General features: G+C 40.5%; 1 protein-coding gene and 1 long non-coding RNA gene across 2 annotated transcripts in view; one reads left to right on the forward strand and one right to left on the reverse strand.

The window, feature by feature from the left end:
* Positions 1-15,604, reverse strand: part of SNRNP48 (small nuclear ribonucleoprotein U11/U12 subunit 48) — a 51,557-nt gene that overhangs the window by 4,961 nt on the left and 30,992 nt on the right. The gene's annotated exons all lie outside the window — the stretch shown is intronic.
* On the forward strand, positions 3,140-4,845 carry LOC145722817 (uncharacterized). The gene is made up of 2 exons (XR_014147384.1): positions 3,140-3,226; positions 3,657-4,845. It is a non-coding gene; the product is annotated as an uncharacterized LOC145722817 (long non-coding RNA).

Below are 15,604 nucleotides of genomic sequence, written 5' to 3' on the forward strand. Positions count from 1 at the left end.
TCCATTTCTTTGAAAAAAGTGGATGGTCTTTTGATGGGGATTGCATTGAATGTGTAGATTGCTCTAGGTAGCATTGACATCTTCACAATATTTCTTCTTCTAATCCATGAGCATGGAACGTTTTTCCATTTCTTTGTGTCTTCCTCAATTTCTTTCATGAGTATTTTATAGTTTTCTGAGTACACATCCTTTGCCTCTTTGGTTAGATTTATTCCTAGGTATCTTATGGTTTTGGGTGCAATTGTAAATGGGATCGACTCCTTAATTTCTCTTTCTTCTGTCTTGTTGTTGGTATATAGGAATGCCACTGACTTCTGTGCATTGATTTTATATCCTGCCACTTTGCTGAATTCCTGTATGAGTTCTAGCAGTTTTGGGGTGGAGTCTTTGGGGTTTTCCACATGAAGTATCATATCTCATGCACACATTTTTGACCCTGAAGTTATGCATACAAATACCTTCATTCTGGGCACCCTTGAGTTATCTAGAGTTTCAGTGTTGTTGAGGATGTCTGATTACTCTGGTGTCAGATATAGCAATTTGGCTGAAGTTTGGATTTGTAAACTGACCAGGCTAGGCTAAGAGAGGGTGTAGGTGTGAATGTGTAAGCATGTATTGTTATTATAGATGAATATTAACTTACCAGAGATCATACTAATCTGTCCCAATAACAACTTATATACAAGTGTGAATCTATAAGAATTCTTTCCACAGTAACTCTTTATTGGATGTCTTATGAGTAATTGAAGAATTGAGTTCAATATTTTATCTTTTTTGGTTTGGTCACCTATTCTGGAAATTTTGTGTGTGTGTTTTCTGTCCTCCCTTTAGCTTTACTGAAAACTTTTTACTATAGCTTCTCAAACTGTTACTCTTAGGACATCACTACTCCCGTTATTGAACATTTCAAAAAGAGTGAAAAAGTTAGTGATACAATGCTACAAAAATTGAAGCACTTCCATCTTAAAAAGAAAGATTTAGATAAAGAGGTACTGTATTTTTTCTTTATTCTAAAAATTGTATCATTTTTGGTGAAAAAAATAATCAAAGAAAAAGGTGACATAAAAGTATAAAGAAATTCTCCAAATTTGGATTTTTTTGAAGAATTGTTTTTGGCGGGGCACTTGGGTGGTGCAGTTGGTTAAGCATCTGACTCTTGGTTTCCACGCAGGTCATGATCTCAGGGTCATGAAATTGAGACCCGCGTCAGGCTTCTTGTTCAGCTCGGAGTCTGCTTGAGATTCTCTCTTCCTCTCTCTCTGCCCCTCCTGCTCATTCTCTCTCTCTTTCTCTAAAATAAAAGGTGATACCAGGTTGTTAACTTGTGCCAGTTTTAATGTGAGAGGAATACAGAAGTGGCAAGTTTATCAGCTAATGGAATAAAAATGTATTCAAATATGGGATCTTGGATCGTAGAAACAAATTCAGTCCTATGTTATGAGGAAATTACTTCTCTGAACTGAGGTGGATAGAATATTTGTTGCAGGTAGTCCAGGGAGTCTCTTTGTCTCCTAGTTAACCTGATCAAGGAATAACAGATACACAGAGAAACTACTGTCCTCCATTTCTTAAACCAGCCTTCAAAAATAAGCCCCATTGAGGGTTGGAGCATGATGTTATAGAAATAAAATTTCAGATATTTGTGTTGTTGTTTGAAATACTGGCAGGTGATATGATGTGGTGTCTGTAATTTGACTCTGTGAAGGGGGATTGGAGGGAGGAGGACATGGTTGGGGGTATAAATGATACAAAACTGGCCAGTAGCCATCAATAGTCGAAGCTGGGTGATAATTACATGGAGGTTCGTTCAGTTTTTTTCTCTATTTTTTTAAATATTAGAAATTGTTGGCGTGCCTGGATGGCTCAGTCGGTTAAACATCCAACTCTTGATTTCAGTTCAGGTCGTGATCTGAGGGTCGTGAGATCGAGCCCCAAGCCCTGCGTAGGGCTCCACACTCAGTGGGGAGTTTGCTTCTCCCTCTCTCTCTCTCTCTCTCAAATAAATAAATAAATCTTTTAAAAAATAAATATTGGCCGGGTGCCTGGGTGGCTCAGTCGGTTAAGCATCTGCCTTTGGCTCAGGTCATGATCCCAGGGTCCTGGGATCGAGTCCCACATCGGGCTCCCGGCTCAGCGGGGAGCCTGCTTCTCCCTCTGACCCTCCTCCACTTGTTCTCTCAATCTCTCTCTCTCTTTCTCAAATAAATAAAATCTTAAAAATAAATAAATAAATAAATAAATATTGGAAATAGTTCATAATAAAAATAATTCTGTGCATCACACTTTACCTCACTGCTTTTTGGAGAAATTTGAATATTGAATATTAAAACTTATTGTTATTTTCATGAAGGAACAAATGAACAAATAAGAAATGATTATAAATTACATCTAGGAAAAGTTGGTAGGTTTTTTTTTTTTTCTTTACAGAAGAATTCTGAGAGCCTAACTGTAAAAACAACTGAATATTGGGGTAAGCTCCCGGAGATCCCAAGCCCGCGCTCAGGTTCCATGATCTGCTAGCACCCGTGGGGCTGCACATACGGTCAGAGTCGCAACTCGGTGTCATCGTGAGAAGCCACAGGGCAAAGTCAGCATAGGGAAAAGGGGCTTGGGGCACAGTCCAGAGGAAATCAGATTCAAGCTGCCAAGAGCCCCTTCATAGTGGAGTCACACAAGATGCACTTCATTTTCCCAGCAATGAGCTGTGACAATATGTGTGAAATTTTTCCAGGGTCTCATTAGGGACCCAGCACCCAGGGTTTTTATTGCGGGCTGCTCACATAGGGATGTCACCCTAGCACGTACTAAAACTCTGGACCCTCCGGAAGGAAAGAGGCGTTCAGTATGAACGACACTCTCTGTACAAAAGGTTAGGCACAACGAGCCATTCAGAGTACAAAATGATGGAACTCCTCCTGCATCCACGTTCCCAGATGCCAGTCAGGGGGCAGCATGATGAGCAGGCCTTCCTGAGGACTCTCAGATCTGCCATCTAAACTCCCTTCTGTACAAGAGCTGTAAAAACAGTAGATCTTTGGAGACCAGAGACTAGACAGTGCATGGTTCGATGATCTTACTATAAATGTTATCGAATGTACTTTTATCTCTTCTCCTTTTCTGAAATATAAAACTCTTTTTTCCTCAGTTCCTGGAACATAAAGACAGAATCACAGCTTTTAGAGAGTTAATTGCAAAAGAAAAAGCATTTCAAGATCAGGTTATCAAGGTAAGTTTAACATTTACCGTGTACTGTCTTTTTTTTTTTTTTTAAAGATTTTATTTATTTATTTGAGACAGAGAGAATGAGAGAGAGAGCACATGAGAGGGGGAGGGTCAGAGGGAGAAGCAGACTCCCCGCCGAGCAGGGAGCCCGATGCGGGACTCGATCCTGGGACTCCAGGATCATGACCTGAGCCGAAGGCAGTCGCTTAACCAACTGAGCCACCCAGGCGCCCTTACCGTGTACTGTCTTTAACATGCAAAATTACAATTTCTTTTGGCTTATTTGTTGAAATCCTTCTAGCTCCAAGTTCTACACTTCTATTATTCTAGCCACTGAAGAGCTCTTTGACTGTTAAACTTATAAAGTATTTATTGTCAGATCTCCCGAGGAATGTGAAAGTATTGGAAGTGAGCACAAATATATTTAATCTCAGGTTACAAGTTTGGATTCAGATGAAGCCAAGAATATTAGAGATGTGCCTGTCTTATTGGGAGTCAAACTGAATAAGGACCACAATCTGAACGAAGAGCTTGATTTCTTGGTATGAAAGACCTTTGTTGCTTTGCTAGCATTTTTATCCATAGTGCCATTTTATTAACAAGTTTTAGAAACTATCAACCTTCAAAAAATTTGTTCATTAAAATGGTCACACACTGGCACTGTGGCAGTATTATTCAACCATAAAAGTATAGAATTTAAGTTTGCATTTTCAGGTTTTGAAATTTTACATATTGTCCTACCTATTTAGACTAATCAGATTTATTTCTTTCAAAATGCAGAAATCAAAAAATGGGTGCTATTTTTCACAGTGATTGAAACACGTTTATATTTTTGCATATGCTACCACCATTCTTTTTTTTTTAAGTTTAATTAATTTTTTTTTTTAGTAATCTCTACACCCTTCATGGGGCTCGATCTCACGGTCCTGGGACCAAGAATTGCATGCTCTTCCGACTGAGCCAGCCAGGCACTCTGCTACCACCATTCTTAATATCAATATATCAATAGCTGTTTACAACAACTATGATTAAGGAGTACTTTGGGAAATAGTTCACTTTAGATGCCATCTACAGATGAAAGCATCACCACAGAAAAGAGATGGTCATTATGTGACTTAATGGAGGTGTTAGCTAATGCTATGGTGGTGATCATTTTGCAGTACAGAAGTGTATCAAATCAGCATGCTGGACAGCTTAAACTTACACAGTGTTATATGTCAGTTATATCTCAATAAAGCTGGGAAAAAATAAAGGCAGATAAAACAGGAAAAATATGTTATAAGAAAGTGAAAATGTGATCTTGGTATCTAGGTAGTTACAGAGTTACAATCCAACTGGATCCCACCATAAGAAAAGGTGATTAATTAATGTAATTTATTTTTTAATAGTAGTTAATTAGAGAAGTCTATCATATTTCTAAATTATTAAAAATTGGCATCCTGCGGCGTCTGAGTGGCTCAGTCGTTAAGCGTCTGCCTGATCTCAGGGTCCTGGGATCGAGCCCCACATCGGGCTCCCTGCTCCGCGGAAAGCCTGCTTCTCCCTCTCCCACTCCCCCTGCTTGTGTTCCCTCTCTCGCTGTGTCTCTCTGTCAAATAAATAAATAAAATCTTTTAAAAAAAATTGGCATTCTGCAATAAATTCATAGCATAACCATTCAGCTTTGAGAGAGAAGAAAAAGTCCAACATGGTGAGGGCTCACAAGTTTCTTGTAATTCATTATTTTTTAAATTTTAATAAGTAACCATTGACATCTCACAAAAGGCTAAAAATGCTAGTCATTATGGAGGCAGAAAGCCAAATCAAACATTATCTCTGCTTCTAAGAAACCTAGAAAGGAAGATAAAATACATAAATAACTGTTCACAAGGGATAAAGGGGAAGTTCCTTAGAAAGTGATACAGTGACCAGTGTCTAACAGAGGCGATGTTTGTTGAATGATAAGCTCAGAAGACAAGCAGATACTGTCCAAGTGGGGGAGTCATGGGACACCTCGTGAAGGGATTGGCAGCTGGACTTTGAAAACGAGTAAAATCTGAGCATAGGGAGATGAGAGGAGAGCCCTCAGTCCATTCTGTCGTTCATTAGTAGTTTCTGTGCTTCGGGCATAAAAGATAACGTGAGTGGACCTTTGTCTTCCCAGCGGTGGGAAGCTTCAGTGAGAAAGAGGACACAACTAGAAGCATGTCAGACACACTATGTCATTTCTAAAATGGGCTGCAGTCTACTTGTACAAACTGTCTCTCAGAGAAACCAAATAACTGATGAGGGAGGCAGAGCTCGTCACTGAAAAGGTAAGCTACTAAAAGCAGAAGAGAAGAGCCATCTTTTGGGAGCAGTTATAATGGCTGCTAAAACCTTACATTTAAGACTGAGGGGGAGGTTTTTTTTTGAGAGAGAGAAAGAATTGGTGTGTGTTTGGGGGGGTGGTGGAAACAGAAGGAAAGGGAGAGAGAGAATTCCAAGCAGGCTCCACACCCAGCACAGAGCCTGATGCGGAGCTCGATGTGGGGCTCAGTCTCACCACCCTGAGATCATGAACTGAGCCGAAATCAAGAGTCGGACGCTTAACCGACTGAGCCACCCGGGCGCCCCTGAGGGGGAGCTTTTAATGAATGGGTCAAACTGACAAGCACCTGAGCCTGCTAATCAATCTCAAGCCGCTAAAGATGAGACATGCACACCTGTGCCCCCTGATGTGATGCAGGAGGACACACACAGCAGATCTATGAAGTCTTCTCACCAAAACAACCGGATCCGAAAGCAGGCTTCAAGACCAAACTACCGTGACTGTAGATAAAGAGACATATTAGATGACACCATGATAACAAATCCAGAGTGTGGAAGATTCTCATCAGTAAACACATGGTGCAAGAAAAGGGAGGGAGAGGAAAGGGATAACTAGTATAGACTAAAGGACAGTGGAGACAAGGAACAAATCAACGAAATGCAGTTTGTGACACCTGTGTGGTCCTGATTTGAACAAACCTACTCTAAAAAGGTATTTGTGAGATAGTAGCAGAAAAAGGAACATAGTCTGGGTATTAGATAATATTAAGTTATTGTTAATTTTAATACCATTGATATCATTGTTTTTATTTATTTTTATTTTTTTAAGTTTTATGTAAGTAATCTCTACACCCAATGCGAGGCTCAAACCTAAAACCCCTGAGATCAAGAGTCACATGCTGTTCTGACTGAGCCAGTCAGGCACCTGGATATCGTTGTGCTTTTAAAAGCCCTTATCTATTACATATTGAAAAGTATTTATGAGTGAATTAATAGAATGGGTAGGTTTGCTTTATTTTTTTCTCTTAAATTCAGTTAATTAACACATAATGTATTATTAGTTTCAGAGGTAGAGTTCAGTGATTCATCATTCTTATATATCACTGGGTATTATAATACCCAGTGCTCATTACATCACGTGCCCTCCTTAATATACATCACCTATGATTAAGAGTCTCTTATGGGGCACCTGGGTGGCTCAGATGGTTAAGCGTCTGCCTTCGGCTCAGGTCATGATCTCAGGGTCCTGGGATCGAGTCCCGCATCGGGCTCCCTGCTCCTTGGGAGCCTGCTTCTCCCTCTGCCTCTCTCTCTCTCTCTCTCTGTCTCTCATGAATAAATAAATAAAATCTTAAAAAAAAAAAAAAAAGTCTCTTATGGTTTGTCTCCCTCTCTGATTTCACCTTGTTTTATTTTTCCCTCTCTTCCCCTATGATCCTCTGCCTTGTTTATTAAATTCCATATATCAGTGAAACCATATGATAATTGTCTTTCTCTGACTGACTTATTTTGCTTAGCACAATACTCCCTAGTTCCATCCACATTGTCGCAAATGGCAAGATTTCATTTTTTATGGCTGCATAATATTCCATTATATATATATACCACCTCTTCTTTATCCATTCATCTGTCAATGGACATCTGGGCTCTTTCCATAGTTTGGCTATTGTGGACATGGCTGCTATAAACATTGGGGTGCACATGCCCCTTCAGATCACTACATTCATATCTTTGGGGTAAATACCCAGTAGTGCAATTGCTGAGTCGTAGGGTAGCTCTATTTTCAACTTTTTGAGGAAACTCCGTACTGTTTTCCAGAGTGGCTGCACCAGCTTGCATTCACACCAACAGTGTAGGAGGGTTCCCCTTTCTCTGCATCCTCACCAACATCTGTTGTTTCCTGACTTGTTAATTTTAGCCATTCTGATGAGTGTGAGGTGGTATCTCATTGTGGTTTTGATTTGTATTTCCCTGATACCCAGTGATGCGGAGCATGTTTTTTATTTGTCTGTTGGCCATTTGTATGTCTTCTTTGGAGAAATGTCTGTTCATATCTTCTGCCCATTTCTTGAATGGGCTATTTGTTCTTTGGGTGTTAAGTTTGGTAAGTTCTTTATAGATTTTGGATACCAGCCCTTTATCTGATAAGACATTTGCAAATATCTTCTCCCATAGAGTGGGTAGGTTTGCTTTTAAATACTCCAGGGAAATGAAAAGATGGCAGAGTTGGGAAGGCGGGAGGTTGGAGATGGATGAAAAACTGATGGAAAAATATTGATGATTGTTGAAGTTAAGTGATGGGCACACAGAGGTTCATTATACTCCTCGCTCTACTTTTGTATGTGTTTGAAATTTTCTGAAATAAAGAGTTTTGGTTGTGCTCTTTGTTTCTGAAATGCAGAAGCATGCTCCAGAAGGCTCACTTCTCCTTCTCTAAGGAGCTCTAGGCCAGCAAGACATGGTCTGCTGGAGCTAAGTTTGATGGCTCATATGTCCTCTACTGCTTTGTCATGTGCTTTTCTTGTGGCCCTTCTGACCCCTTGCTTTTGGTTCATCACACTTCTGAACTTCCTGTTGCTCCTTTCACCTCCTGACCTCCTCCAGCTTGAGACAGGGTCCTTGACCCCAGCTTTGCCTACTGCCAGGCTCTAGCACTGTGGGTATTTAACTGTCAAGTGCAAAATGTGTCATGATCCTAGAAGCCTTTGATAAGGTACACCCAAGTCAGGGATTTGATCAGAGGGAACAGACAAGAGTCTAGTTAACAGTGCTGGGGTTTAGGGTTCAGGTTAGGCTAATAGTAATGATTCCTCAAGGTCCTCCTAGAGCCCATCTTCAGTAAAATAGGAATCTTTTTATAAAAATAAAATATATTTAGGGGCATCTGGGTGGCTCAGTCAGTTAAGCGTCTGCCTTCAGCTCAGGTCATGATCCCAGGGTCCTGGGATTGAGCCCCAAGTCGGGCTCCCCCCACTCAGCAGGGAGCCTGCTTCTCCCTTTCCCTCTACAGCTCCCCCTGCTTATACTCTTGCTCTATCAAATAAATAAATAAAATCCTTAAAAAATAAAAATAAAATATTTTTAAATCAGTAATATAGAAGATATCCTTTAACTGTTATTATATAATAGTTATATAAAAAAACTGAAATACTATCCTAAAACATACCATATACTTCATTATACTTTACTATATATATATATATATATATACATACATACATACTTTACTATGTATATATGTATATATATATACACACACATATACTTTACTATAGTACTCTCTGTATTATGTAAAACATTAATTTATTATTTTGGTAGTCTTTAAAGTTAGATGTTTATTTCTAGTCAAGGAAATACTCAGAAGGTAGCAGATTATTTTCATATTCATATTCATCTCCTATAATCATAGAAAAAGGAAACAAATATGATGCAAGACAGAAAATTACGACTCTAGGAAGAATGTTCTAAGTGAGCCAAAAGAAAACGATCACAACCCAGTGTATTATGGTTCCTCTGAACTATTAAACATACCCACCAGTTCCTGGATTTGGACACAGTATTCCCTTGAGAAAACTTTCTAGTTAGGGGGTCTCTCTGCCACTGAACAGCCTCCTCCTGAGGAAGATTGTGGGCCGACTAGAACTCTAGTCACACAGATGGGATGGCTGTCCAGTCAGGTACAATGCTTGCTCCTCAGTTTCCCCAAGGAGATGTCAACCTTACCATCTGTTTCCTTGCTCTCTCAAGCATCCTGGGCACTTATGTTATGGAGGGATGCAAAGTCCCCATTGTCATGTCCCAGGACTAGGGTGTGGAGATTTTGGGGCGGCCATTACTGTGCCTACCACACCCTATTCCTCACCTTCCTGGCTTCGATTTCTAAATCCTATTCTGACGCTGGTGTAAGAAGCAATGTTTGCACTACAGACCCTTGCTGTGGGATCTAACATCAGCCTATTCGCTGACCAACTCAGAGCTTGTTTAAGGGCTCTTCGTCCCTGATGGATTATCTGTGCAGCCGTCTCCTGGTTCTTGGAGTGATGCACAGTAGAAAACACAGCTCACTTCTTGGTCAGATACACATGTCCCCCCACACAGAAGAACCGCTGGTTTTTTATTCTTCTGTTCTATTCCTTGTTTTTGTGTTGGTCATAAATTCATTTCACTGCTTAATAAGGAGTCACGACCTGGGTCATGATTATTCTCAGAAAGCTGCTGTGTGGAACATGCTGGCTTGGCCTTCACAGAATTGCTTTTATGAAGCTGAGGTTGGTGTTATGCCCTCAGCAATCCTAGGAAACCTCTTTCTCCGTTTGTTACAGAGAGATTGTTGTTTCACTTAGTGCCACGGGGATGAGAACTTCCTTTGAGGCCTCAGACCTACTAGGAAAAACTTGTCTTTAGAAACAGGTGTGTTTTTATCACATGAATAATGAAAATCATGTAACTGGCCAGATTGCAGTTTTGCTTTAGCTACCGGGAAGCTCAGTACCAAACACATGGCACTATAGTCAGGTCTTCACTGTCTTCATAGATGCAGATTGTCCTTCACTTGTTCAGTACATTGTGGTTGAATTGTACTTAATTTATATTTTACTCTATGTATTTAATCACCTTTGTGTAAAGAATTGGGAGGTCAATCAATCAATCAGTCAATCAGCCAGCCTTCAGATGTCCCAGTCTCCTAGGCCGTTCGTAACAATGATGGATACCTCTACTGTCCTGGTGAAATGTTATTTCTACCTTGACACACTTTCTCTCTAAGTTGACAGTAGCAGAGTGTAAGACAACCCCATATGAGGAAAAAGTATTAATGGAAGCAAAAAAAAAAATTTTTTTTCTTAGGAAACCTGGAATTATGAACTAGATAGAGCCAAATAGCTTGACTGTATTCCCAGGACACTTGTACCCCTCATTATAGAAGGCCTCAATGATCCTACTAGAGAGGTGTGTGGTAGGTACAGTAATAGCCTCCCAAAGATCTTCATATCCTAGTCCTGGGACATGACAATGGGGACTTTGCATCCCTTGAGAAAATAAGAAATCTAGGCACTTATGGCAAAAGGGACTTTGCAGATGTGATTATATCAAGTACCCTGAGATATGGAGATAGATTATCCTGAATTATCAGGATGGGCCCAATCTAATCTCCTGCATCCAGCCATGTCAGAGAGAGAGACGACTGAAGAATGTAAGAGACACAACATTGCTGGCTTTGAGGATGAGGGAAGGGGACCACAAGCCAAGGAAGGTGGGCAGCCGTCAGAAGCTGGAAAATCTCCCCTAAAGCCTTCAGAAAGGAACACAGCCCTGCTGACACTTAACTTTAGCCAAATGAGGAGACCCCTGTCAGACTTCTAACCTACAGAACTGTAAGATAATAAATTTATGTTGTTGTAAGCCACTAAGTTTGTGGTTATTTCTTACAGCAGCAATAAAAAACTAATACAAAATGTGTTGACCTTATTTTTTTTCAGCGATCTGGATTTCAGTGCCTCATAATATATTAGGGCAGTTAATACATTATTAACTTGGAACTACGTCCATAAATCTAGAACACTGGGGGCCATAGCGGGGACCCAACTTAGGAAATCTTCTGGTGGAGGACCTCATGACTGAACACTGACACCTGGACTGAGGGCCCCTCATCCAGCCCCGGCAGCCAGCTGACTTCTCCACCTCTCACTCCACTTCTCAGTGCTTCATCCACACAGTGTAGGAAGCAGCTCTCCAAGAGGACTTCTTCCTCTACTCTGGTCAAGTGGACAGGGCCAGACATGGGAACTGTTCCTCTGCCTTACTCAGACCTACCCTTGAAGCCTGCTTCTTCAAGATGATTGTCAAGGCCCATCACCCCGGCTGTGGATCTGCCTCTGTGCTGCATGTGGGCAGACACCACAGGAAGGGGGCTGCTGGGGAGATGGGGGAGCATGCCACTGCACCTTAAGTCAGCCCTCAAGCACCCTGGGGTGAGGAAGTCTTGTTGGACCTTATGTAAGGGCTTTGACGCTATCTTAAAAAGTACTTATTTTAAATATTTCACACCAAACCGTGTAAAAACTAATAAATAGCCATGTACCTACAGCCCAGGTAAAGAAATGAAATGTGAATGTAGTTGAAGCTCTCTGTGTCCCTCTCCAGTTGCATTTTCCTCCCCTCCACCCAGTGGTAACCATGATCCTGAATTTAGTGTTTACCTTTACCATGAATGTCTATATTTCCTGCTTATATATGTATCTTTAAACAACGTGCATATTGTTTTACCTATCTTCTCTATTGCATCTTATATATCCTTTTCTAAGTTTCCCGCCCTCAATCTTATAACTGCAAGATTCTTTTTTGTGATGGGTGTAGCTATAACTTACTCTTTTTCACTCCTGTGTAGTATTTTAACATGTGAATAAATCATAGCTCACACTAGAACATTTCAGATACATCCAGTCTTTGTCCACACACTTTTACAGAGTTGAAATCATACTGTATGTAAACTGTTGAATTTTGTTTCAGTTAACATATCACACATTTTTACGTGTTACTATGCTGTCCTTAGAGATTGAATATAGATTGTATATAATTTTCAATGACTGCATAATATTCCATAGAGTGAAAATAAAATAATTTTTTAGCCATTCCCCTTGTTGGATATTTGGGTTCTTTTTACTTTTATCTGGAGAGGTTTTTCCTTTGTGAGTTACTTCCTTAGAATAAATTATCAAAGTGGGATTACTGCTTTTAAAGCTATAAATAAGGGACGCCTAGGTGGCTCAGTCGTTAAGCGTCTGCCTTCGGCTCAGCTCATGATCCCAGGCTCCTGGGATCAAGTCCCACATCGGGCTCCTTGCTCAGTGAGGAGCCTGCTTCTCCCTCTCCCACTGCTGCTCCCCCTGCTGTGCTCTCTCTCTCTGACAAATAAATAAAAATCTTTAAAAAAAAATGCATTTAAAAAAAATAAAACTATAAATAAGCATGTGGATCTTTATGTACACTATCAAATGAATTTTCAAAAGACTTAAACTTTACCTTGCAGATATCGGTGTGTTTGTGGTACTATTTCATCAAAACCTTCCAGTAATAAATATTATCACTTGAAATTTTTCTAAACAATTGGCCTTTCAATTTATACTTGCAGTAAGATGGAACATTTTTCAGTATATTGCTTTTACCATCGTATCTGTGGGACAGTCTCACCTGTAGATTTTATTATATGCACAGTTTAACAATTGTCATTTAACACAGGTTTTAACACATGCATTATATTTTCAAGGAATAGGAATCGTGATAGAATAAATAATATCCACTACGTGCAGATTCCAAACTGCTTTCCAAGCCAAAGTGTTTTAAATTTGTACAGTACATATTCCTGGGCCTGATACTCATCTAAAGATTCTTTTTCTTCAATTTAGCTTGTCCCCAAATCTGATTTCTCTTCTACCTTCACTTAGTTATGGCGACTGACTGGGGAGGCTAGAGGGGTGGGAGCAGGGGAGGAGTTTCCCAATGAGACCTGAGATCCTCACTGGGGGCAACAGAGGATGCCAAAATCAAAGGACTAAAACTAAACAGGGCCAAAACCATGCCGGAATGTCATGTGAAAGGCCTAAAAGGGAAACCACAAGAATTACTGACCAAATAGGAGGTCGGGGGGCAGTGGCCCAAGGCATAGTATCTATGGATCCAGAAATCTAGGGCCAGGTGCAATAGAGCCCAGGGAAGGCTCTTCTCTGTGAACTGTCTGGTGAATGGGAGTTCTGTCATCTGTTTGACTTATATCTCTTGCCATATTTTTTTAAAACTTTATTTGACAGAGGGTGTGCACAAGCAGGGAGAGCAACAGAGGGAGAGGAAGACAAGCAGACTCCCCGCTGAGCAGAGAGCCGGACGCAACTCGGGGCTCGATCCCAGAACCCTGGGATCATGACCTGAGCCGAAGGCAGACGCTTAACAGAGTGAGCCACCCAGGTGCCCCTACTTCCTGCCATTTTAAGCCAAGGGCATAGAAAGTCACTTTACTAATGTTCAGTTTCTCTCCCTTCATTCAAATCTGCTTTCTTTTGGTGGAGACTTGGAGTGGGTTCAGATTTCCTAGCATTTGGCTCTGAAGCATTACAGCATCTCTGAGACATCAAGGGAAAGACACGACATTAAAGGAAAGCTTTCATTAATATTAGTCAAGTAGCCACATTCAAGGTTATTTTGTAATATCTTCCTTAACCAAAGAGAAATGTTGCCACCACCCCATCCTTTAAATTATTACTTAAATATTACTTTACATACTAAAAAGTACTTTTTTGGTATGCTTTCATGAAAATGTTTTAGACTTTTTCAGTGATTTGACTCTAATACACTGTCTTCTAAAACTTTTCTATTTTGGGATATTTTTTTAAACTTTAAAATTTGAGCTCTTAATGAAAAGACAAGCCACAAACTGGGAGAACACATTTGAAAAATCACAGAATTGATAGAGAAATTGTATCTAGAATATGTAAAGCACCCTCAAAACTTTGTAATAAGAAAATAACCCAATTTAAAAAGTGGGCAAAAGGTGCACCTGGATGGCTCAGCAGCTCAAGTGTCTGACTCTTGATTTTGGTTCTGGAATGATCTCAGGGTCGTGAGATGGAGCTGTGCGTTGGACTCCATTCTCACCTTGGAGTTGGCTTCAGATTCTCTCTCTCCTGCTGCCTCTGCCCCTCCCCCAGTCATGTGCACGTAGTCTCTCTCTCAAAATAAATACAATCTTTTTTAAAAAGTGGGCAAAAAGATTTTAACAGATGCTTCACTAAAATGATACATGGATAGCAAACAAGCACATGAAGAGATACTCAGCATCATTAGGATGCAGGTTAAAACAACGAATACCACTACATACCTATTACAGTGTCTATTAAAAAGACTGACCATACCAAGGATTGATGAGGACGTGGAGCAACAACTCTCATACATTGCTGATGGGAATGTAAAATGGTACAGCCACTTTGAAGAACATTTTGGCAGTTTCCTAAAAAGATAAATATATACCATCAGTCTACTATTAGGTATTTACCCAAGAGAAATGAAAGCATATGTTCAGGGGTGCCTGGGTGGCTCAGTCGTTAAGCGTCTGCCTTTGGCTCAGGTCATGATCCCAGGGTCCTGGGATTGAGCCCCGCATTGGGCTCCCTGCTTGGCGGGAAGCCTGCTTCTCCCTCTCCCTCTGCCCCTCCCCTACCGATCGTGCACTCTCTCTCTCTTTCTCTCAAATAAATAAATAAAATATTTTTAAAAAAGAAAGCGTATGTTCATACAAAGACTTATACATGAAGGTCCCTAGCAGCTTTATTTATAATAGCCAAAAACTGAAAGCAACTCCAATGCTGATCAACAGATGAACTGGATAAACAAACTGTGGCACGTCCATATGATGGACTACTACTCAGCAATGAAAAAGGGATGAACTACTGCTACACATGCAATGTAGATGAATCTCAAAATTGTGTGGAACAAGAAGAGCCAGACAAGAGGAAATACTGTTTGCTTCTATTCTCTAAAATTCTAGAAAATACAGACTAATCACCAGTGACAGAAAGCAGATTGGTATTTGCCTGGGGGCTGGCATAGAGTGTGGGAGTCAGGGAAGACAGGCAGGCAGGAGGGAGGAATTACCAAGAGGCAAGAGGAGGGGTAGTGATGGATATGTTTATTATCATGATTGTGGTGATGGTTTCATAGTTGAATACATACGTGAAAATTTACCAAAACGTGCTCTTGAAATATGTGCAATTTATCGTGTGTCAGTCATACTCTTAAAGCAGTTAAACTTTACACGCTTCAGCAGAAACTTAAAATTTTGATTCTTTTTCACTGTAATTCAAAAAACTGCTTTACAAGAGCTATTCCTTTATCTCTAAAACAAATATTCCTTAAGAAATATTTTCCTCTTCTTCCTTTAATTTGAGGTCAGCAAATTAAAACATTCAATCCAGGGCACCTGGGTGGCTCAGTTGGTTAAGCGGCTGCCTTCGGGCCAGGTCATGATCCTGGAATCCCAGGATCAAGTCCCGCATCAGGCACCCTGCTCAGCAGGGAGTCTGCTACTCCCTCTGACCCTCCCCCC

Source organism: Leptonychotes weddellii, chromosome 8 (assembly GCF_054177405.1).
Source record: "Leptonychotes weddellii isolate Sample4059 chromosome 8, ASM5417740v2, whole genome shotgun sequence".
NCBI classification, from domain to species: Eukaryota; Metazoa; Chordata; class Mammalia; order Carnivora; family Phocidae; genus Leptonychotes; species Leptonychotes weddellii.